Genomic DNA, 27514 nt, shown 5'->3' on the forward strand with positions numbered 1-27514 from the left:
CTGGTAAGGGTAGCAGCGCGACGTCGAGTATCGTCAGTACATCGGGCGTTGATCCGTAAATGCCGCTAACCTAAAAATTACCATTTACCATGTACAATTTTATTTAAACAATAATCTAAAAAAAATTCATAAATTAGCAAGGAGCAAGCGAAGAAAAAAAGCGTTCTTTAAAGCATTCTTATATAAAGAAAAATTGCTGTTAACCTAAAATTACCATTGTTTGTCATTTAACATATAAGCACAAAAATAGATCATTACAGCATAATTAGGTTGTTACAGCCTAATTAGTAAAAATTTTACTTTTAACAATTAAATTTGACGATTACTTTTAATTTATTTAGAAATTATCAGGATAGTACTCACCTTTGGTTTTAGCAGCTTGCTCGTACCTCGCTATCACTCGCCATACGACATAACGCACTACGCCAAAGCTTGTGCGTTACTTACGTCCACGACTACGATTGTCGTAGATCGCTACGCCATGTCATGTGCTTTGGCCCTTACATAGGGTAACTCCGGTATTTACGTCGCGCGGAGTTTTACGCCGCAGATGTCAGAAAAAAATAGAAGAAATGAAGGTACTTGCTCGCAATTATTCTGCGCTATGTGCCTTTATGCCATATTAATATTGTGTTGAAATTTCAGTTCTTTACTGTTAATATTAACGAAACTGTCGTGAGTTGAATCGATTTCTCACCGTCGTAAGAAGCGCGATCTTGATGTGTTACGACCTACACGTAAAAGTGTCTGTGAAGTTGGCATATCATTTTCCAGCAGATCAAAAATAAAAGGCAGTTCTTGTCGCATGCAGTCGAGTTCTATAGTTCCTGATACTTTTTAGTAATAGTTCTGGTGATTTTACCCAAAAAACAGTCGATCGAAAAAATGATCTGCTAAATTTCCGTAGCAGATCATTTTCTAGCAAATCAAAAATAAAAAAGAGTTCTTGTTGCATGCAGTCGAGTTCTATAGTTCTTGATACTTTTTAATAATAGTTCTGTTAATTTTGCCAAAAAAATTCCATTGAAAAAATTATCTGCTAATTTTCCGAAATCTCGGAGTTCCGGTTTATTTAAAATATTTTTCGAATAGTTCTGAGCATACTGAAGCATTTTCTAAAGAGTTCCCGACATTAGCAATGTTGTACAATTGTTTAAAAAAATTAATACCGCTCGAAAACCGAGTATTTAGAGAGAATAGAGTAATATGCTGTACGAAATGTCGCAGTTCCGGTTTATCTAAAATATTTCTCAAATAGTTCTAAATATACTAAAGCATTTTCTAAAGAGTTCCCGACCCTGGCAATGTCGTATGATTGTTTAAAAAATTAATACCGCTCGAAAACCGAGTATTCAGAGAGAATAGGGTGATATGCTGTACGAAATGTCGCAGTTCCGGTTTATCTAAAATATTTCTCGAATAGTTCTAAACATACTAAAGCATTTTCTAAAGAGTTCCCGTCCCTGACAATGTCGTATGATTGTTTAAAAAATTAATACCGCTTGAAAACAATCATACGACATTGCCAGGGTCGGAAACTCTTTATAAAATGCTATAGTATGTTTATAGAACTATTCGAGAAATATTTTAGATAAACCGGAACTGCGACATTTCGTACAGCATATCACCCTATTCTTTCTAAAAACTCGGTTTTCGAACGGTATTAATTTTTTAAACAATTATATGACATTGCCAGGGTCGGGAATTTTTTGGAAAATGCTTTAGTATGTTTAGAACTATTCGAGAAATATTTTAGATAAACCGGAACTGCGACATTTCGTACAGCATATCACCCTATTCTCTCTAAATACTCGGTTTTCGAGCGGTATTAATTTTTTAAACAATCGTACAACATTGCTAATGTCGGGAACTCTTTAGAAAATGCTTCAGTATGCTCAGAACTATTCGAAAAATATTTTAAATAAACCGGAACTCCGAGATTTCGGAAAATTAGCAGATAATTTTTTCAATGGACTTTTTTTGGCAAAATCAACAGAACTATTATTAAAAAGTATCAAGAACTATAAAACTTGACTGCATGCGACAAGAACTCTTTTATTTTTGATTTGCTAGAAAATGATCTGCTACGGGAAGTTAGCAGATCATTTTTTCGATCGACTGTTTTTTGGGTAAAATCACCAGAACTATTACTAAAAAGTATCAGGAACTATAGAACTCGACTGCATGCGACAAGAACTGCCTTTTATTTTTGATCTGCTGGAAAATGATATGCCAACTTCACAGACACCACGTAAAATGATTACTGTAGAGAATGTAAAAGGTTTAATGGTTATTTCATGATACATAAGTGTAGAGGGACAGTAAATAATGGAATACAGCAAAATAGTGCATAACTCTTGTATTTTTTGTTTAACTTAATATCTTGTATATTCTTCCTGTTTGGGATATACGACAAGTTAGCGTGCGGGATTTATGCCATAATACAGACACTTTGTGAAACTCGAAATCTTCTATGTGTTCTTTTTTCTTTTTTTTTTTTTGGATCGTATAACAATAATCTTTAATGAATCTATCGCTCTTCTATTTTTTTTTTAATTTTTTAGTTTTATAATTTGTTTATCGTTTTTACATTTTAATAAACTTCTTACACACATATTATAACTTATTATGACATTTTATTGCCTTATTTATAAACATTATTTGTAATTTTTTATAAGGCGTATATTTCACCCATGAATGTGAATATAACCCACCCCTCTGTGATATATATGGCAAAAATGCAAGGGTTTCTAAAAGTTTTTTAAAATTAAATACAAAAAATGGATATTTCACATTTATATTTTTTTTATAGTAGTAGACAGTATAAAGTTTTTATTGGTATAATTTATTTGCCTTAAACATAGTAAATAGTATTCAATAAATTAAGTTTTCCTTAGCTGCGGCGTATATACCGGAGTTACACTATACTTAATAATCTCTGATTGATTAAACTTATTAGTAAAATTAATAAAATTACCAATTTTATCATATATAATATAATATAATATAGTTATATATTATATTATATTACACACATGTATATACTACACATGTATATATCTGCATAGATACGCATTATCGCTTATTTGCTACAACAATGACATAACTCGAAAATTTTGATTTTTCTCGATTTGACTCGATTTAAAGTTTTGAATTATTATAACTTTCTATGAGAATTTTAAAATGCCATTTTAAAATTGGCAAGTTACTCGATCTTTTTACAACTTTTACGATGTTTTCACTACAACGAAAAAATGACAACTGATCTCGAGATAAGACTGAGATAAGACATAGTAGTATTGCAACCTACATAATTCACTATAGTTATTTTTGTAACAAGTGCGGGAATATCTCATTCCTGCACGGGTTCGAGTGGGGAATTTCTCGCGTGGGAAATTAGCTATTTGTCGCACCGATGGCGCGCGCGGAATGGGCCACTTTCCACGCATGTGTGATATAAAATGATATGGCAATACAATAGCGATACAACTGCTTTCTCGGGTGAGTTCATGAAGATTAAGCAATAATTCAAAAAGAGCGATTTTAGAGTTATGTTGTGTGGTGCTTGTGCTTTTGCCGCACGAGGAATGTTGCGACGGTAAAAATTTATCATGCCGAGGAAACGGCGTAGGTCGGCAATGGTTTTGGGTTTAGAAAATTTGGTAATCGCTTCAACTTTTTCTGGGATGGGGCTGATTTCTTTACCATTTATTATATACCCGAGAAACTTTTGTTCATGTACGCCGAACACGCACTTTTCAACATTAAGGCGGAGGTGAAACTCTTTAAGCCTCTGAAATACAATGCGTAAATGTTTAGCATGCTCCTCTGGAGAAGAGGAAGCGATTAGGATATCATCGTTGGCAGAACTGTGTTCAGAACAACCGTTAAAATTATAGACTCGTGGCTATTGCATGGCTCGCAATAAAGTATTATTTTTACCAGTTATCGAGTGTGTAATCAATTCTTGATTCCTCTCACCGATACGTCGGTAGTAGGCCGACACGCAGAGGTATAATTGACCTCCTGCGGTACTCAATTCCTACAATGTCATTGTTGCAGCAAATGAGCGATATGATAAATAATTTACAATATATATGTGAATCATATGTTAAAATTTTCTTTATGCAATTATGATAATCTAATGTTTTCAAAATACAATTTCCGATTGATTAAAACTATTATTGAAATATGCATGTACCTATGTAGTATGTAAACATATACATATGTATTATCATATGTATGTATAATTTCTGATTAATTAAAATTATTATTGGAATTAATAATATAATAATTCTTATTATTAAATAGATATTATAATACACATACGTATATAATACGTATGTATGTATCTATATAGGTAAATATGTATGTACATATATATTATATAATTAAGAATTTTATAATAAAAATTTAATAATTTTATTAATTTTAATATTAATTTTAATTATTTGGAAATTTTGACAGCTTAATTAGATCAGGTTATCATGATTACGTGAAGATCTTAACATGTGGTTTACAAAAAAAATAGTAAGATCATTATGTAGATTGTAGAGCATTTTTTGTGGTAAGATTATTATATGTATATATGTATATTTCATCATAAAAGCATCATAGTAACGAAAACATTTGTAATAATGTGTGATATCTTTAAAATATTTCGAAATTAAATAAATTTTTACTTTTACATGTTTAATTGTTGTGCACATGCATATTTTTTAATAAAATAAATAATACATTATATCTCTTTAAAATTTGTTAGTGGTAGAGTATTAATAAAGTATTTTAACGCACTTTTTACTTACCAAACGTAATTAAGATATAAAGACCGTAAATACATATTTAATGACTTGTGTAATTTAAGAACTAAAAGAAGATATCAACACATAAAAGGAGAGCATAGTGCCACAACAGAGTGTTTGTAAGTAACCTTTATTTAAAATAATACTTTAACAAACGTTTCGGTCTGTTATTAAATCATCTTTAGTGTAATAAGTTTAACATGGACTTATGTCGCATAGTCAACTTACTCTACTATCGGAGCAAGTTAGCTACAATGCAGCATGTTCGTATTTCACTTATTATAAAGAAACTATACAATAGTCCAAGAGCCGACTGCATAAAACCCTCCCTCATCGAACATACGGCTGAATTTTATTCGAATCGATAGCTTTTTTAGTGGTTAACTCTGTGCCGGGTTTTTCGATCGTTATAAATATTTAATATATACGGCACATTTATTATTCTATATTAATCTCTTCATTCATTTTAATATCAAGCATGCAAATCATATGCAACATTGTAGTGATTCTATTTCGCTATTGATGATAACCTTTGAATTACTGATATTATTTATATAGACATTGCTTGTTTAAACAATGTAAAAAAAATTTTATAAAAAGCTTATTAATAATGAATTTTAGATGTTGTTATTGTCTAAAGTCTAAGACTGTCCAAGTCACTCAAATGATCAAACAGAACATCATAAAAGCGAACGAATAGTCAATAGACCAGTACCAGAACTGATCAGTTACTCGCAAGCGTTTAATATATAAGAACTTCGGTTTATCGTGACACACTTTAAACAATTTTTTAAAAAATCTTATAAAAAGCTTATTAATAATTAATTTTAAAAGTTGTTATTGTCTAAGGCTGTTCAAGTCACTCAAATGATCAAACAGAACATCATAAAAGCAAACGAATAGTCAATAGACCAATACCAGAACTGATCAGTTACTCGCAAGCGTTTAATATAAGTACTTCGGTTTATCGTGACACACTTTATAGTGACGAAAACATTTGTAATAATGTAATATCTTTAACCCTTAGTCTGTAAACGTTTTTTTGGCACCTTTAGTCTGTAAACCTGGGTCGTTTTTGTCCTGACGTTTTTTTTAAGTGTTAAAGTGTTACAAAAAATCTGAAAAAAATTTATGGAGGTAATTCAAACCTTCAATTTAAAGTATCATAAAATTATAAACAATTTAATTTTTTCACATAATTTGTATTTAAAAAATGGAGCAACTACAACTACAACTGGTAAAATCATTAGGGATATTCAAATAAGTTAAAGTTTAACGGTTTGACAGGTTATGTCGGGTTAAAGTCGAGTAAAAAGTTAATTAATTAACTTTGGGCGCGCTACTCTTTAAGGTTATGCAAAATACATAAGTGACTCATTAACTTATCACATTAATCTTTGGGTTAAAAGTGTAAAAATTAACTTTTTACCCGACTTTAACCCGACATAACCTGTCAAACCGTTAAACTTTAACTTATTTGAATACCCCTATTATTTACTTAAAAAATCATAACTTTAAGACAAATAAAGATATCGAAATGAATAAAAAAAGAAATTGAAGGGGAAAAGCGTACCTTTCATAAAAAAAATATTGCATGCAATTATTTTGAAATGAGGTGCTTAAGTGTTCGCCGCAAACCTCGTTTTTTCAAGAATTACGTGTCTCCTGTCACGGCCGGAGGGGGACTGGCGCCTTGAAACTCGGTAGGCGGGTTCTCGGAGAGCATAACTTTTTTTACGGATACGCAGTGGCGTCTTCTCTACCCGTTTTCAAAAGTTACAACTACATTTGATTTTTGCCCGGACGAAAACGACCCAGGTGTACAGACTAAGGGTTAAAATATTTCGAAATTAAATAAATTTGTACTAAAATAAATTTACATGTTTGTTATGCACATGCACATTTTTAAATAAATTAAATAATACATTATAATTTGTATCTTTAAAATTTGTTAGTGGTAGAGTATTAATAAAGTATTTAAACGCACTTTTTACTTACCAAACCTAATTAAGATATAAAGACCGTAAATACATATTTAGTGACTTGTGTAATTTAAGAACTAAAAGAAGATATCAACACATAAAAAAAGAGCATAGTGCCACAACAGAGTGTTTGTAAGTAACCTTTAATTATTTAAAATAATATTTTAACAAACGTCTGTTATTAAATCATCTTTAGTGTAATAAGTGAAGATAATACATAAAGTCTAGTAAATAAATAAATAAAAATAAAAACCGCAATACGTTACATTAATCGCATTAGTTTTTACAGCAATATAAAATTCGCATCGAACGCACACATTCTATTTCTTCAAAGTATAAAAGTCGAGAAATAAACTGAAATAAATAACGGACACAAATAACAACATGTCACATAACATGTCACATGTCAATGACATTATCTAACTAATAACAATATTATAAGTGAAAATTTTACAATATGACTCTTTACATAGAACACCATAATCACCAAATCACCTCATCACGATACTTAACCCTTTAGCTGACACCCTTTTTTTAAACATAGGGAAAATCCTCATGGATACCGCCGCCCCCACGGAAGGGCGGACGGTTATGCCGGACTCTTACCGGCTAAAAACCCTACGTGTGGCCTAACCTGGACGTCTCGTAGGGCCCCCCGGGAACTGGCTATTAATACATCCGGAGGGCCCTCCCCCAACCCCAACTAGGGGTCCCTACTCCCCGAAGGCCGGCGAGAGCGGGCAAATACCCCGGCCTCCCCGCCGCGTGCGTCGATGATGGCGCACGGGGCGGGGGTAAACCTTACCTACTACTAAGGTTTTGTGCGGAGGTGAGGTCGGGGCTCACGGGTCCGTTCTTGAGTCCCGACCCCCGCACGATCCCGGGGGAGGGGAATACGGGCCGGGACCTCCGTGGAAAAGGTCCGACCCACCTTCCCCACCCCGGGGCCGCGCACTCGAGAGGCCCTGATCCGAAGCATAGCTCCGGAGCAGCCCCCCCTCCCCCGCGACGACCCTGGGAGCACAAGTGATGGAGACGCCTTGAAGAATCCACCCAAGCCCCCCCGGACCGCCGCCACCCTACTACCCTGACGAGTGAGAGAAGAAAGCCCTAGGGCCTACCATCCCATCACCCATCTCTACGTCTGGGCAGGCCGAGGCCCGTCCAGACACTGGGGGGGGGGTGGAGGAGCCACCACCCGGCTCCCTGCCGAGTTAGCAGGCGGCTCCCGTCGCCCCCTTTCCACCTTTGTCCTTTAGCTGACACCCTTTACCATAATCACACAGCTGGCACACTGGGGCCGTTTCAGACCCTACTAGTAAAATGCTTGCTGCGAGGAAGCTATTACTTAAAAAAATTCCAAGATAGTCTTCGAATGTTGTTTTAACAAATATCATAGGTTATTTTGATAAAATGTAAAATTAAGTATAAAAAAATTGGAAAACGTAAAAGAAAACGAAAAAATGACTGTTTTCACTTAAAAATTTATAACTTATATTTTAACTCTTCCATTTTTTAGTACCACTTTTGTATTATAAGGGAGCTTAAATTAGAGTTGAACTATATGGTTGGCGCGTTTAATACCTCGCAGTGCCAGCTAAGGGTTACTGTGTACATATTTAGAAAATATTTTTTTTACTCGTTTATTTCGATGACATGTTATTAAGTATTTGTGAATCCGTAATTCATTTTAATTTACTCCTCGACTTTTATACATTAAAGAAATAGGATGAGCGTTTGATTCGAATTTTATATAGCGATAAGAACTAAAGCGATTAATGCGTTTATTGTGATTTAAAATTTTTATCTTTTTAACCCAATTAAGAATTTAATCGACTATACTGGCAATGATTATAATCGTCGTGACAAATCGTCACCGCGTTTCGACCAAGGATTCTGGTCATTCTAAAATTGATGTAATTTCAGATGCTTATATTATATATATATATATATATATATATATATATATAGAAGCATCTTAATTAAATAATTAAATTTATTGCAAAAAATATTACCTCAGCCAGGGTTTGAACCTGGAACCTACCTCATTCCGTGACGGGTGTCGTACCAATTCGACCACTGAGGCATGTGGTAATATTTATCGCAATAACATGTATTAAGATGACAAACAATAATAAGGTAATACTTTTTGCAATAAATTTAATTATTTAATTAAGATGCTTATATTATAAGTATCTAAAATTACATCAATTTTAGAATAACCAGAATCCTTGGTCGAAACGCGGTGATGATTTGTCACGACAATTATAATCGTTGCCACGATTATAATCATTGCCAGTATAGTCGATTAAATTCTTAATTGCAGGGTTAATTATTGACTGACGAAGTAAATGTTACTTATTCGGTTTTATCTTTTTATTTACCGGTTTTTGTATTATCTTAACTTATCACATTAAAGATGGTTTGATAATAGACTAAAACATTTGTTAAAATATTATTTTAATAAAAGTCACGGCACGAGAACACCCTGTTGTGGCTCCATGCCCTTCTTTTTATGTGTTGATTTCTAATCAGTTGAGTTTTTAGATATTAGAAGAAGACATCAGAAGGAATCGCAATTTGCTCATACTGGCTAATTATTTCGTCAGCCAATAATGATCACCATTATATTACTATTACTTATCCTTATTCTGCTGATACCTAATTATTATGTGCATTATCATGGAAAAAAGGGACGACTTATCAATCTTATACCAGGACCATCAGGTTATCCGATTGTTGGAAATGTATTTCAATATCTTGGTTCACGAGGTAAGTTATAATTTTATATACAATATATTCCGGTAAATAAATATTCGCCAGTGCATACAAATTTTCAAATATAATATTTGAAAACATTTTCCTCTGAGATATATAATTATCAATATTTTATTGCATTTTAATTGCTTTTAAGAATTATTTAAGCTTATAAATATTTTTAGGCAGTAGCATTCATGTATTTTGATTATTGAAGTTATTTGAAAAGCAATAAAATATCTAGATACATACATAAAATATAACAAAGAGTCAATCATATATATTTTGATCAATATTTAGGTAAGACTTCCGAATAGCCTACCTCCAAATTTAATGAAACTTGCAGCAATTGTAGAGCATTAAAGGACACGCACACACCATAAAGGATTTTGTACGGAAACAAATAGGAACGGAGAAATTAAAAAAATACAGATGGTAAATTGTATGATTACCTATTGGGTAATTGTTTACATGGAGGGAGTCACCTTGGATGACCTTGATATTTTAGTATCTTGTCAAGGTCACCCTCCTAAGTGACCTTTAGAAAGTTTCAGTCCGCGCTCGTTATTTATTCAGAAGTTATTAACACAAAAGTTTGAGAAATGTGGCAGTTATTTTGAGTATTAAAAGGCATAAATGACTAATATATATGTCGAAATAGTACATGCATGAACAAAGAAAATACGATGCAATACAATACAAATGAATAATTTGTACATCGCCATATACAAATCGCCGTCTATCATATAGTATAATAATATACACAGAATCAGCAGTGAGAAAAAGAGAGAAAAAGAGAGAGAGAGAAACAGTACACACGTAAGCGAGAGAAGGGCAACCGCACCTCCCCCGAAAGCAGGGGGGAGGTGGGAGTGAATTTCGGTTCGCGTGAAAAGTGTATGCGTAAACTTTTTATGCGTGGAAAGTTAATATGAATTTTTAAATAATACTTTAATTGTGTGTGTATAAACAGTACACACGTAAGCAAAGGAGGGGCTACCGCACCTCCCCCGAAAGCAGGGGGAGGTGGAGGTGAACCTCGGTTCGCGTGAAAAGTGAATGCGTGGAGGCAGTAGGTTCCGCCCCCTGCGGGGGCTCCACTATTGTTAAACTAGACACATAGCGTGCCTTCAAAGTACATGCGTGGGCTTTAAAGATTCCATTCACTGCTTTAAAAGACTTTCCTTTGTTCATACATGTACTATTTACACAAGTTTCATCACATTTCAGCCACTAGATTGTCTATAAATTAGAATAAAAATTTTGAATTTTTGACGCCAATTTCTCCGTTCCTATTTGTTTCCGTACAAAATCCTTTATAGTATGAACGTGTCCTCTAATGGTCAACAATTGCTGCAAGTTTCATCAAATTCGGAGGTAGGGGCTATTCGAAAGTTGAGCCAATATTTATAATATGTCCGTAAACTTACATAATAAACATATATACATACATTTTTTAGAAGAACAATGGAAGTTTCTGATTACCTTAACTGACGAGTTTTATCCCATTGGAAAAGTTTGGGGATTCTTTCTTCCCGTAATATCCATCCGCCATCCGAATGATTTAGAGGTGAAATATGAAAGAAATATTATTCTGCTTTTTTTAGTATTGATATATTGACGATAAGGTGTTTATTTTTTTGTTTTTTTTTTATTTTGAAAAAATATATTTGTTCGTCAAAAGTCTGAAATAATTGTATATTTAAAATACTTTTTGAATCAATTAATTGATTATTTAAATGGCGTCTAAATTAAATAACATTTAACTTAATATTTTCTGTAATTTCAGACAATATTAAGCAGCACAAAACATATCGAAAAGAGTCTTCTTTATGATGTTTTACAACTTTGGTTCGGTACAGGTCTTCTCACTAGTGGAGGTAACATCACGATATTAATATAAATAATGGTACATGTTTTATTAAGTTTTGTTTTGGCTTCTTATTAAATTTCGTTTCAAGTTTTAATTTTGTTGATAACAGAATAAATCTATGTAACATAAACAGCATATATTATATCACACAGTAATTAAATTTACATATATGTTTACAATATCTCATATTAATCATAAAAAAATAATTGTAAGTATTATTAAATATAAGAAAATAAATTAATAATTAATATAATTACATTGAATATAAATATTATAAAAAAATAATAATAAGGGTATAAAAAAGAATTTCTTTCTTGTACGTTTGTTTGAGATTGTGATAATCCGTATCACGAAAACCGCTTTCGGTTGCATGTCAGCGCGAGCACGCTTTCAATAAAATATTCGCATAAAATTTCTATTCAAAAGAGTAGCCTTTGTCACGTTACAGCATGGATCTTTCGTTATTCTTTCCAGAAAGTTCGATATTAGCAATAACACAGCCACGGCTGACCGGTCGCACAAACAAAGTCAAGCAACCCGCTCTCTCACACAAAGGAAAGATCCATGCTATAAACATTGCGGTCGCAAACAAGTAACGATCACTTCGGGTCGTCACGTGAAAACGTGACGTCAGCTCGATGACGTAAGCCGCCGATGGCCAATCACCCTCCCGAAAATATTGGTAATCTGCCTGGAGGGAGCCTCGTCTCGAAGGTGATAAAAGATCACCGCTGCGCCGTGGAACCGATTCTCGTTCGCAGATCACCCCCTAAGTATATCTATACGACCGCTTATACACCGCTTAACACCGCCTTACGCGTAGAGATCCGCTCTCTCTCTTCGCTGTCGAAGTTCACCTGCTTAGAATCATCGCTCTTGCAAACCGCTTAAACGCTACTCGCAAACCGCGTAAACGCTACTAGTAGGGGAGCTAGCTTCATTTTTTCGTGATTATTTCGGTTCTTATGAAACTTTTTGTGGTGATTCAGAATGTTATTCAATGATCAAAGCTCCGGGGACTGACAAAAAAGTGGGGGGCTTTGGGTGGTATAGCCACCCACTTTGTGCAAAAAAAATTTTTTTTCAAGTCATTTCGGTATGTCAGTCATTTTGCATCATAATTCTTTGATATATTCTATGACTATTTGCAAATTGACTGACAAAAAAGTGGGTCGCTTGTGGGTGTAAGGCCGCCCAAAAATTTCATTTTTTTTTAAGTCATTTCGGTATGTCAGTCATTTTGCACCATAATTTTTTGATATATTCTATGACTATTAGCATAATTGACTGACAAAAAAGTGGGTCTCAAAACCCTCATAAAATATTGTAAATTCCACAGTTTGCGACTTGTGAATCTTTTCCGTCTACCATTGATGGTCATCAGAACTCATTTTAATTCTTATTGTCTTTTCATTATTCAAATAAATAATTAAAAGTACATCGTAAACTAAAGCCAATATCTTTTTTTATGGTTATTTATTATATAATTATAACAAAAAAAGTAATGAAAAATAGCATTGAATTATCATCATAAAAAATAAATAATAAAACCAGGAATATTTTTTTTCTTCTTTATCACAATCATTTAGGTCATCTTCATCCTCAGAAAGGTCGACACTCGATTCTGTAACATTATTTAAAAATCATATAACAATAAGAATAAGAATTAAAATGAGTCCTGATGACCATCAATGGAGAAAAGATTCATAAGTCATCGCAAACTGTGGAATTTACAATATTTTATGAGGGTTTTGAGACCCACTTTTTTGTCAGTCAATTATGCTAATAGTCATAGAATATATCAAAGAATTATGGTGCAAAATGACTGACATACCGAAATGACTTGAAAAAAAATGACATTTTTGGGCAGCCCTACACCCATAAGCGACCCACTTTTTTGTCAGTCAATTTGCAAATAGTCATAGAATATATCAAAGAATTATGGTGCAAAATGACTGACATACCGAAATGACTTGAAAAAAAAATTTTTTTGCACAAGTGGGTGGCTATACCACCCAAAGCCCCCCACTTTTTTGTCAGCCCCCGGAGCTTATTTGATCATTGAATAACATTCTGAATCACCACAAAAAGTTTCAGAAATACCGAAATAATCACGAAAAAATGGAGCTAGCTTCCCTACTATACTCGTAATCCGCTCTCGACACCGAATTAGCTTGTGCAGCTAACTTCTCTGCTTTTCGCGGTGATAGATTCAGTGCGCGCCAGTGCGCGCTCTCACTCCCGGCTTATTCTCTTGCTGTAAGAAAAACGAACTTGTAAATAATTGTACATACTCGACTTTAAATATACTTTGCTTTATTTTCGTGCATTTCTGAACTTGCTGCTTTTGTGGTCGTCCTGTGTCACCTCGCGCTACCTCGCGCTACCGCGTGCTCTCAAACAACGTTATATTACACAATGTGCTGTCATAAAAGTTTAACCGCATATCACAAAAAGAATATATTTGTAATATTCAATGGTTATTAAAAATCAATAAATTTCAAATTAAATAAAAAAATATATGTCTCACTGCACCTTGTTATCACACAATTATGCAATATGTTATTTATGTTTCAGGCGCCAAGTGGCATTCACGACGAAAAATATTAACCCCCACATTTCATTTTAATATATTACAGCAGTTTATTCAGATTTTGATGGAGGAAGGTGAAAACATGACCAAATCTTTGAAAAATGCAGGAGACACAGTTGTGAAAGATTTAGTACCATTTTTTAGCGAACATACGCTGAATGCAATATGTGGTATGATGTGTTCATAACTGTACATTTTAACTGTAATTTTTATTCTTATTGATAAATAAAATTATACTAAAATTTTTAAAACTGTAAGTATCAATGTCACAACATAGATACTGATTCGTAATTTTGACAGCAACACATACTTTTGAAATATATATGATAATATTATCTTGATACTATTACAAATGCGTTTGCAGAAACTGCCATGGGCATTTCTTTACGAGGCCTCGGTGATTTCCAGCAGCAGTATCGAGAAGCGGTTCATCGGATGGGAGAACTTTTTGTTTACAGGTATAATAATTCATGTTTTATTAGTTATAAATAACTGTATATTTATATTCTGTTTTAATTAAAATATAAATTCGTATTGTATAATTATATGAACAGGTAAGTATAATAATACAATACTTAATGTAAAGGTAAATTACCACTTTTATTAATTAGAAATGTATAAATTACGTGTATATTAAATTATCTATTTAAAAAGAAATAGAAACAAATTTAAAAATAAATAGTTAAAAAAAGGTGTAATATTTATACTATATATGTATAAGATTTTGCAAATGTCTCTAGCATAATTTTGTTAGTGTTTTAATGTATTCTCTTTTTTCATAGTTAATGAAATAAAACTAAGTGTAAAAATATATAAAAAACTTAAAGAAATATATGTTTTCCAAATTTACATTATTATCTTCTTAAAGTAACATGCCTAACATTTATTAATTATTTAGACTATTTAGGCAATGGCTGCACACAGCGATTGGATATTCTCGTTGACGTCGAAAGGTAAAGAGCAAAAGAAGATGCTGAAGATATTACATGGATTTACTAAACAAGTATGCAAAAATGCTTCTTAATATTATATTTAGATATTATTTATTTAAAACTATTACAACACAAAAAAAAATTACAACGTAATTATAGTGTAAAAAAATTATAATTTGTAAATGTTAACAACACATTATTAATGTATTATAGAAGAACCATTATAATGTTAATGTATTTTATACATAGATAATTGCTGAAAGAAAACTTTATCATGATCGCACTAATGGTCAATACTTAAACAATTTTGATAATGACACGTCGGCAAAGAAAGATGACGCAGAACCGGTAAGAGGTACGTAATTTAATCAGTTATTGCTATTCTTTAAATCTGGTTGATGTTTAATTTCATTAATTATATTTTACAACTTATGAATATTATACTTATAGTTTAAATTCTTAACGTAGTCAAGTTTATGTAATGAAAACGTCGCAGAAGAATTGAGCTGTTAATTTGATATAGACGTGTTTACATATTTCGATTTAGTACGAAGAAAACGGCTTGCAATGTTGGATCTTCTAATAGCGGCCTCTCGTGACGGCCTTATGACTGATTCAGATATTAGGGAGAAAGTTGACACTTTTATGTTTGAGGTACATAATTTCTTTTGTAACCTCTCTTATTTATTATTTATAGATACATATATTATAATACATTGATGTATACGATTATAGAGTCATGATACTACAGCGATGGGTCTGTGCTTCATTACGGCACTATTAGCTGAACATAAGGACATTCAGGTATATCTATCGTCAAATGTAAATCGGTATTCCAAATAGACAAAGAAATTAATTGATTCCAAAAGTTATTTATTAACTTGTGTCTGTATACGTGAGTCTACGGCGTCCGAGCTAAAATGATATTTGCTTATAACTATAAAACTTGCGAGCCTTCCAGAAAATATTAAGTTAATAATGTTTATCGAAATGATTATAAAATTTTCAACTACAGTGTACACAGATGATTCATAAATTTTTATTTCGAAGGTGCAAAAGAAAAACGTATACAAACGGGGGATTAAATATGAATCAATATCTAATTTTTTAAATGTTATTTTAAGTGTGTATATGTGTAATGTATACAATTTACTTTTGGTAGGTATTAATAGTATACAGAAATATATATGCGCGCGCGCGTATGCGTTTACGCATACGCTTAACCCTAAAACACCACACTAGGTGTATATAGAACACCCATGTTTGTTTTAAAAATTCCGGCTGTTTCTACAATATAGTGATAGTTAAGGAATCCCAGTGATAAGGTAAATATACTTTTATTCTCTCTCTATCAATCCCCATGCTGTGCAGCCTCATTTGCCGTTTAATAGACGTATGGCTATATACACCCAGTATGTAAATGTGCTAAACTTAGTGCGGTGTTCAAGGGTTAAGCATACCCACATATTTTAAATATTCATTTACATTTTAAGTGCAATTTATATACACATATTTTAAACGAATCAAAACATTTGCGAAATAAATATTCGATATATTTGTTTCTATGTAAAAACATCACAATAACAAAAGACGCCTTTTAATTAACAATGATGATACAGGATCGTGTCAGGAACGAAGTCGATACTGCCTTGCAAGAGAATGAACAGAAGTTTACCATGAAATTATTGCAAGACCTACCATATTTGGACAGATGTATAAAGGAAGCATTGCGCTTATATCCCAGCGTGTTTTTCATATCACGAATTGCTGGGGAAGACGTAAAATTACGTATGCATCTAACTAAATTTTTTCTTATGTAAATTTTAAAATATTTTACGCAACATGTCATCAAATACGTTAAAAACAAAATTCTTGTATATTTCAAAGATGTAAAAGTTTGTATACTTTTATTGATATTTCTATAATATTTCAAAATTTTATATATAAAACTCCATCTAATACAACGTACAATATTTTCAGAAAATAATGTTAAGCAAGTAATATATAATAAAATTTAAATAATAATTACATTATATTTTTTATCTTCCAAACTATAGGCAACTATTCCTATGTTGCATTAGATACACTGAAAAAAAACTCTTGGTAAAGTGAGATGTATTTATATAGTAATAGGTTTTTTTTTTAATATTTGATTATTATTACCAATTTTAATAATAATACAGTAGCTCCCTTCGCCAGTAAATAAATTCAAAACAAGTCGCTTTTGTTCGACCCAACTGGCCAGATAATTAATATATTTAGACTCACAACGTTTCGACCGTAATTTCGGTTCTTTGCAAATGAGAAAAGTAATCAAGCCATACATTCGCAAGATCCGCATACAAAATATCCATTACGTCGCTGACATCGTGCCCTAACTACATCATGCATACGTAAAGCTAAAAAGTGAAATAAACTCACAATAGTAAAAAGTGCAAATTAAATGACACCGATCACCCGGTTGTAAATCTCGATTTACAATTAACCGGATGATCGGTTAGTTTGCACTTTTTAGTTTTGTTCTGCTCGTTTCCACCTGTGAGCACATCTAGTAATTCGCTTATTGTATCCGTCACTTTAGTATGACTTTGACTGTCACGCTGTACGGATGTGTTCTCAGATATGGCTTGCGACATTCCCTCTTTCGACGCTACACTGTTCTTATTATATATTCTTTGTCTTGACGCACAACGTTAGGACGGGCAGGTCAGGGATGACAAAAATTAACCGGTTAGGATTAATGAACTGGATCTTTTATTATAACGCGTGTACACTCGAGAATGTTCGAGACGGAAGAAGAAGAAGCTAACGTACACACGTGGCAACGAACAAAAGTGAAGTGAAGTTTTTGGAACGCTGTAGAAGACAGCGTCATCTAAAGTAAAGAAAGTAGAGAAAAAAGACGACAGCGCCACAACAATCCAGCAGCGCTACTGTTAGCCATTGGTAAAAGGTTTATAGAGAGTAACGAGGGCGCGAATTGTTCAATCTCTAACACACAAGATATGTAAGTTTTTTATTTTATTTGTTATATTTTTACTTTAATTTAATTCTATTCTGACTTTTTAACTTATGACTTCCGAGTAATTATTTTAATCGTGAGTTTATTTCACTTTTTAGCTTTACGTATGCATGATGTAGTTAGGGCACGATGTCAGCGACGTAATGGATATTTTGTATGCGGATCTTGCGAATGTATGGCTTGATTACTTTTCACTTGAAAAGAACCGAAATTACAGTCGAAACGTTGTGAGTCTAAATATATTAATTATCTGGCCAGTTGGGTCGAACAAAAACGACTTGTTTTTAATAATAATAATAAAACATTTTGTAATAATTATAAACATTTAAAAAAAATCAAACTTTGCGTCTAGTTAAAACTACTAAATTATGTTGTACTTATTATTAAACAGTTTGGTGAAAATTACTTTAGTTAAGTGATAATTAACAAACAGTTTGATAATTAGTACTAAATTGTCTTAAAAAGCCTTATCTGATTGGTTTGCTCATTTTGCTGACAGTTACTCAATTATTTAGTAAGCAATTTTGTTACATTTATCATTACTTGGTAATAATTATCAAACTGCCAATATTAACCAAATCATATAAAATGTTGCTAGAATTATTTGTTATCATTAACCAAATTATTTTGTCGCACAATCACCTATACGTTTAGTTGAAACTACTTCACCAAAATTTTTGGTAACATTAGCCAAGCCTGGATTATTACAACCAAAGATGATTATTAGACATTTTTTCAGTGTATATATTCAACTTTAAAATTTTAGTACAGCTTATATATATATATATATATATATATATATATATAAATTATTATTTCTAAATCTTAATTATTGTACGATATGCTTTTTAGAGTCATATTTGGTACCTGCTGGAACATTCTTGCATCTTAACATTTACGGAGTCCACAGAGATCCTAATTTTTGGTCAAATCCAGAAGTATTTGATCCTGATAGATTCTTGCCTGAGAAGATCCGACATCGTCATCTTTATTCGTATTTACCATTCAGTGCTGGTCCACGTAACTGTATCGGTAAACTGTATTTTTTATATCCTGATATGTATAATACCATGTTATATTAACAGATTACGATATGTACCAAATTGTAGGTCAACGATTTGCTATGCTGGAAATGAAGGCCATGATAGCTCCTCTGGTACACAATTTCTACTTGGAGCCTATTGATTATTTAAAGAATCTTCGAATGCAGGTTGATTTGGTACTTCGCTTTACTCAGCCACTTCGTGTAAAATTTATCCCTGTCTGTAAAACGAAAGCAAGCCCTTGAAACAAATATCGACTTAATGAAGATCATAAAAGGCTAAAAAAGGTTTTATTTATACAATAATTGTTAATAGCTCTGTAATAGTAACACTTTGCACACGTGTCATTATCGGTCACGGTCACGGTCAAAATATAAATAAAATGTAATAATTGATCGCGTATAAAGCTGGGTCTAATCAACCAATGGCATCGAAAACTCAAAAAACAATTTTTACTTCGGTTTTTTCTACCCCTATTTCATATATAATTCTTTTAAATTCGGTTGATTAGACTTAGCTTTATATGCGATCAAAATTATGGACCGTTAATCGCGTATAAAGCTAAGTCTAATCAACCAAATCTTAAAAAATTATATATGAAATAGGGGTAGAAAAGACTAAAAAATATAATAAAATTAGAAATAGATCGATATCTCCAAATTTGCGGAAGTTAGAGCAACCACGGACATTTCTAAAAAAATTCAAAATTTTTTTAAAAAAGAACCTCTTTACCGATCATCGCCAAATTTAATACCAACCTTCCTTGAATGATACTCTATCAATTAAAAAAAAACAGCCCGATATCTCAATATTTGCGGAAGTTAGAGCAACCACAGACATTAAATCTGCACACACACACACACACACACACATACGGACATTTTTTTAAGGCGATATTTTGACGTTTTACAACAATCTGAACATATTGGCAGAAAAAACTCAAAAACCAATTTTTTCGTTGGTTTCTTCTACCCTTATTTCATATATAATTTTTTTAAAATTTGGTTGACTAAACTCAACTTAAACGCAATCGAAGGTTCATATACGAAATTCACGAAAACAAAGCTTCCTCTATGAGGAAGCAAAAATGTATAAAATATATTAAATAAATAACTATTTTACTACATATAGTTTAATAAAGTATTACAGTATTTTATTGCAGTATTTTATTACACAATAAAACTGCAATTGGAGCGCAAACAAACAATTATTTTTATAAATAATAAGTTATGAAATGCTCTCCTTGCATTCTCTGTCACATCTGGCCATTTCACTGACCTCCTTTTTTTCTTTTCTTTTCTTATTGGTATTCTCTTATAGCACTTAGATTTGTTCGGTAAAATAATCACGTGGCTTTGTCATACTCTGTACGATATTAAATACGACGCGTATTTAATAATGTCGCAACAGCAGAGAGATTGAAGCCTGACCTCTGCGATGTTTCACAAATAAAAGTTCAATAAAACGAAGTATCAGCACATGAGCATCAAATCTGTACCACGCCGCGCAAAAGATATTGCAGTAAATAATAAATAGACAGTTCTTCTTTGAGGATAGGTCATTAGTAACTGCAATAATTTATTTATTATAAAGAGAAAACTCTTAAAAAGTGTTGAACAGTTTATGAAACAAATATGGTGGAAATAGAGAATGACCCTTAACCAATTTTCTGGCCTTCTAAATTCGAATCGATTTGTATGCCAGACAATATTACATGATGGGACATTAATTTCAGCAAATTTTTAGTTCAGGATAATTTTGGAGATACAGGGAGTCAAAGTGACCAAATTCCCAATATTGTCCAAGCACAAAGGACACAAAAAAAAAGTTAAAACTTCTTTGATAATAGTGGTAATTTGATTAGAATTAGTCCGAATAAATCTCTGACCACCGTACTAAAAATTCGACCCTTCCACCCCTGTTGCTTAATTTTTTAAAGGGGCCCCCAAAAAATCTGTCCCCCAAAAAAGATTTTGCTGAATTTCTCGAAAACGAATACAGTTACGAAAAAATGTTTCAAATGAAAGTTGTTTATCTTGGAATTCGATCTACACGTACAAATAGGTCTCTTTTATTTTTTTTCGTAGGGCTAATTCTTTGGCTCGAAAACTCTCTCACTCGCTCACTCTCTCAATACATATTTCTTTTAATTTAAAGTATAAGAACTGACGCTGAGTCTGGTCTTACTAAGCTCTTACCGTTTATTACTTGCAATATGCCAACAATAACTTTTTAAACTCTTAAGCTGGGTATACACTTAGCGAACAAACACCGAACGAACAGTGAATGCAAACGTTCGTTGTCAATTATTCAATAATGAAAATTTTGAAATTGCTACATGCAGCAAACACCGAATCTAGTCGAATTCTGGTATTTGGTGCAAACAAAAAAAAGAACAAGCAACCAAGAAACACAAATGCGAATGTCCGAACGTTCACGTTTGCTGTTGGTTCTTTAAGTGTATATCCAGCTTTAAACGTATTATTATCCATATGCATTTTTAATCTTTCTCTTCCCATTAAACAAAGAATCCGTTAAACGAGGTATACGCGAAATGAAGGTCGGGCCGGAATCAAATCACGGACCTTTGAGTTAATAAAAAATAAAATTACTCGCGCAACCACCGCGGAGCCACGCGTTATCCCCCTCTCAAAATGCATTTGCGAGGCTTGATTGTTAGCGCACTCTTTCGAAAATTGCAACCGTACAAGAAAATCGAAACATATTAAAAATCTGAACATACTAAAACTTCTCTTACTCGCATAAATATACACGGTAGTGTCTTGCGCTGCGCGTGTATACTTGACGCGAGACTCTACCGTGCCTCTTGATATTTCCATGTATGATCGTCTAGATTCTAGATTCTAGGGTAAACTCGGGTAAGATGGCCATAGTTTTTTAAAATGCAAAAAATATGCATTTATTTTTGTTATTTTTTAATAGTGTTTGGTATATTCCTTCGCTGAAGCTTAAAGTACGTAAAACTATCGAAATTAAGAAGAAAACACTTAACATAAATTTTATATTATCAAAGTATTACAACATATGCATTGGCCATCTTATCTGACCTTTAAGGAAAATATGGCCATAGCATTACGGAACAGTTGGCCATACATATTTTAATGTTAAAGATGCACTTAACATCTTGTAAAATGATAAAAAAACTTATAATTTCACATATTTAGTTACAAGTATATATATATATATATAATTTTCCCACACATTTGGCAAACATCGATAAATGATGTACACGTTTCATGCAGCCACCGCTTGCAGCAAATGCATTAAATCCAATCTACTTACATACAAAGACTTCTGGCAAGAGATAAACTTTCTGATTTGCGTACAGAAACATCAGGATGTCTAGACAAAAATGAATAAAGCCACTCATCCAGCTTTTTCAGTTTCATTATTTAATCTGTGTTTGATTCTTTGATTTCAAGTTGATTAGCAAAGTTATAAGCCAGTGTACAAAGATCATCTCAAGTAAGCGGAAAACCATGCTTTTGCATCATTTTAATATGGTGCATTCTTTCTTCATTCCAAGCGAGCAGGTAAGCCTCATTCCACCCTTTGTTGCGTTAGCAGATTTAAATCTTCTTTCAAGATTAACCTCGAGTATGTTTTCAATTCCTATTTTTATTTGGTATCTATAAAAACACAAATACTGTCACTATTTATAAATACCATTTATAAATATTATTATTATTGTCTTTTTGAAAATTCTGAAGTAATTTCTATCACCTTGCACGCATAATATTGACTATGCTTTGTCAGTACACAAGACAGATTTTATAACCTCACTTCCTAACCTTATTTTTAGCAGTACAGTTTACCGTTTTTTCGTATAAGTAAAAGTTAAGGCTCCTGGGTAGTTCATGCACCGCGGTTATATTAGATTCTTACTACCCGGGAAAAAATATTCATATATGATCATATATAATCATATATGATTGGCCATATATGGTCAGATATGGAAATTGGCCAGATCTGAGGATATATGATCTGGTATTATTGTATATGTTAATATATCTGATCAGATATGATCAGGTATGATCAGATACGAACTGACACAGTTCAATCTGGACATATATATTTAAGTAAGTTTCAGAACATTGTTATATATTTTCAAAAGTTATTTTTTAAGTGTGCCACTTTATTATAAAAGTGGACTCCACGATACAACTGATACAAAAATTGTGCCGCTTCATAGCGCGAGACAGTGTCGTGTCTTTTGATACCATTCTTATAACACTGTTGGTCAAATTTTAAATACGAGAAACAGATCCCATCGAATGCCATCTATCGGATACTTTGAGATGCAATATCTGATCTGATCATATATAATCTTATATGACTATATAAGTTCATATATGATTATATGTATATGATTTTCAGTTTAAATTATAAGATATTATGTTTGCAAAATAATACGATTAATATATTTATTTATAAGAACTATAATATATATTATATAACAGTTTTTTTCACGAAGGTAAAATTTCATTGTTTATAAAAATATTTGATAAAAATTAATATGTCAATTAAAAAAGATTAAGTGTCTTATGCAAAATTAGAAAAAAAGAAAAATTTAAAATAACACAAGCAATGAGATGCCGTTTTTGGTCGAAGTGGATCTGGGTGCTTAATAATATTTCACAATATCAATTATTATTAAATATATTTTTCAGTTTTTTAAACTGCGTGCCAATATGGACTTTGTCGGACTTAAAACACATATATATATATAAACGCTCTATATATGGGCATGTAAAACTTATATCTGTTTATATCTCATTTATATATATTCATATACTGTCAGATATGAATATTTTTTCCCGGGATGATATAAAATGTCCGGGAAAAATATTCATATCTCACAGTATATGAACATATATAAATGAGATATGAACAGATATAAGTTTTACATGCCCATGTATAAAGCATATATAATAGCATATATGATTCTGATCACCATATATGATTATATATGCTTTATACATGGGCATGTAAAACTTATATCTGTTCATATCTCATTTATATATGTTCATATACTGTCAGATATGAATATTTTTCCCGGACATTTTATTATCATTATATCCCAGTCTGGTCATATATACATCGCGTCTTGTCATATATGATCATGTACAGTGCCGATATAGTTATGTATGACCATATATAATTATATCTGATAATACATGGCCAAACATTCTTTATATACGATCATGTAAGGCCAGATACGATTATGTATAGTGTCATATCTGCTACACATAATAATATGTCTGACTATATATGAACTTATATGATCAGATCTTGTGTCATGTATAATATAAGATCTGATCATATATGGCAATAGATAACCATATATGATTATATATGCTCTATATATGGGCATGTAAAACTTATATCTGTTCATATCTTATTTATATATGAACATATATGAACATATATAAGTTTTACATGTTCATATATATAAATATATACCTTCAGATATGAATATTTTTTTCCCGGGTATCGAGGCGAGGAAAACACCCAATTTTGTTGTGCATGCCATTTTCAAATAAAAAGACATTTCAATAAAACATCACTATAGATCGTTTCAGAACACTTCCGAAATTGGCCGAAAACTAAATCACAAACAAAATCAAAATAAAAAATCTTATAATACTTACTTTTATTGCACATTATCCACAATCCTCTTCTATAATAACAAAAAGCCAGTGCCACGAGCTGTGTGATAACCAATTAATCGACTTTTGTCTCGCAGATAGTCATATTAATATATCGATTGTGTGGGCCGACTTATCATGAAAAAAGTGGGCCATCTTACCCAAACTGTGAGGAAAAGATGACCATAGTATTTATAAATAAATAGTGGAAATAAAAATACAAATTATATATATAGGTCAAATTACAATTTACATACCTTAATTAAGTGTGTAACGTTGATTACGGCAGTTTAACTGTAATTTATTCGACGTTATAGCAGCTTTTAGCAGACACATGAAGAACTTTGCGGGCAGTCGAAAGTAAAAATATGATATAATATTCACAATATTGTTATTTCGAATAGTGTACGCACATAAACTACTGTAAATATTGATTATCTTTGAGAATGACTACAAAAATTCACTGTTTAGCTATTATTGGAGAAATTACAGCCATGGGCCATCTTTTCCGTATGGCCATCATACCCGAGTTTACCCTATATAAACTCTAGAGCATTCTCGGCGATTGGAGAGGTGACGATGCAGTCACAACAATACAATATTTATACAATTTATACAATATTAAAACAATTCTTCTCTTTTATTAGAAAGTGTATTATATTACTGTTTATGCTAGTACATTGATGTAGCATTAAGAGAAGGAATCGAAAAAAGTTGAAGAAGTTTTCAGATCGTTAACCCTTTAGGGGCCACACATCGATCCCTTTGGAGTAAAATATAATTTATATATAAGATAGTCTTAAAAGATGTCCCTGATAAAAGTTTTTAGTTTTTTTAGTTTTTTTAGGGTTTTTTTAGTTTATTATTCCATATATTAATCTCTTTATTCATTTTAATATCAATGATGCAAATCATATGCGACACGTGTAATGTTCTAACAATTTCGATAACCTTTGTATTGGTGATATTATTTATATTGCTTGTATAAGCAATTTTTTAAAGAATCATCATCATCATCCTCTTATAAAAGCGGTATGAAACCCTGAAGTTGGCTGAATCGGGTTTGCAATTGTTGCCGCGTTATTGCAAACGTGATTGATTGTTTCGATTCAGTCGATTGATCGAGTGTACAAATGTTTTTTACATAGATAATAAAAAATAAAAAAACATTACAAGGCGCGCGTGAAGCGTGCGCTATAATCTAGTCATATCTAAAGAAGACATGTAAAGTCGATACTCGAATCTATCAAAGTTTATTGTTGTCGTTTTTGAGCAATTGTCATCGTATTTTAACAGTTGTGTGTATCAAGGAGTTAATATATAGTAATAGTATAATGTTAAAGCTAAATAGCGCGTGCAAAGTGCGCGTCTGTGTTGTCTATTCTTATAAAAAGCTTATTAATAATGAATTTTAGATGTTATTGTATCTAGGACTGTTCAAGTCACTTAAATGATCAAACAGAACATCATAAAAACGAACAATTAGTCAATAGATCAGTACCAGAACTCCAGAACTGATCAGTTACTCGCAAGCGTTTAATATAAGAACTTCGGTTTATCGTGACACACTTTATAGTAACGAAAACATTTGTAATAATGTAATATTTCTAAAATGTTTAAAAATTAAATAAATTTTTACTATATTTATATGTTTGTTATGCACATGCACATTTTTTAATAAAATAAATAATACATTATCTCTTTAAAATTGTTAGTGTCAATAAAGTATTAATAGAGTATTTTAGCGTACTTTTTACTTACCAAACGTATTTAAAATATAAAGACTGTAAATAATACATATTTTGTGATTTGTGTAATTTAAGAATTAAAAGAAGTTATCAACACATAAAAAAGAGAGCGTAGTGCCCAACAGGAGTATTCGTAACTTTTATGTAAAATAATACTTTAACAAACGTTTTGCTTTGTTATCAGATCATCTTTAGTGTAATCAGTTAAGATAATACATAAAGACTAATAAACAAAAAGATAAAAATAAAAACCGCAATACATTGCATCAATCGCATTAGTTCCTATCGTAATATAAAATTCAAATCGAACGCACATACTATTTCTTTAAAGAATAAAAGTCGAGAAATAAACTAAAATAAATAACGATTCACAAATAACAACATGTCATATAACATGTTACATGTCAATGAACTAATAACATTAGTGAAAATTTTACAACATGACTCTCTACATAGAACACCATGATCATCTCATCACAATATTTATGTACGTATTCAGAAAACATTTTTCTTACACGTTTATTTTGATGACATGTTATTATTTGTGAATCCGTAATTCATTTCAGTTTACTCCTCGATTTTTATATAAAAAAAATAGCATGTGCGTTTGATTCAAATTTTATATGCGATAAAAACTAATGCAATTAATGCATTTATTGTGATTTATATTTTTATCTTTTTGTTTACCGGTCTTTGTGTTACCTTAACTTATCACATTAAAGATGGTCTGATAACAGACCAAAACATTTGTTAAAATATTATTTTAGTTAAAATAAGAACCAATGCGATTAATGCAATGTTTTGCGGTTTTTATCTAGTCTTTATATATTATCTTGACTAATTATACACTAAAAATGATTTGATAACAGACCGAAACGTTTATTAAAGTATTATTTGAAATTAAGGTTACGAACACCCTGTTGTGGCTCCATGCTTTCCTTTTTATGTGGTGATTTCTAATCAATTGAGTTTTTAGATATTAAAAGAAGACAGCAGAAAAAGGAAACAAAACTTGCTAAAACTGGCTAATTATTTCGTCAGTCAATAATGATCACTATTATACTGCTATTACTTACCCTTATTCTACTGATAT

At 31.8% G+C, this 27514-nt stretch overlaps 1 pseudogene; it reads left to right on the forward strand.

Annotated features, from left to right (window-relative positions):
* The first annotated feature begins 5884 nt into the window (after positions 1-5884).
* LOC139820599 (cytochrome P450 4C1-like) lies at positions 5885-27486 on the forward strand (annotated as a pseudogene).
* Positions 27487-27514: the final 28 nt, after the last annotated feature.

This window comes from Temnothorax longispinosus, chromosome 10, assembly GCF_030848805.1.
Source record: "Temnothorax longispinosus isolate EJ_2023e chromosome 10, Tlon_JGU_v1, whole genome shotgun sequence".
Classification (NCBI taxonomy): Eukaryota; Metazoa; Arthropoda; class Insecta; order Hymenoptera; family Formicidae; genus Temnothorax; species Temnothorax longispinosus.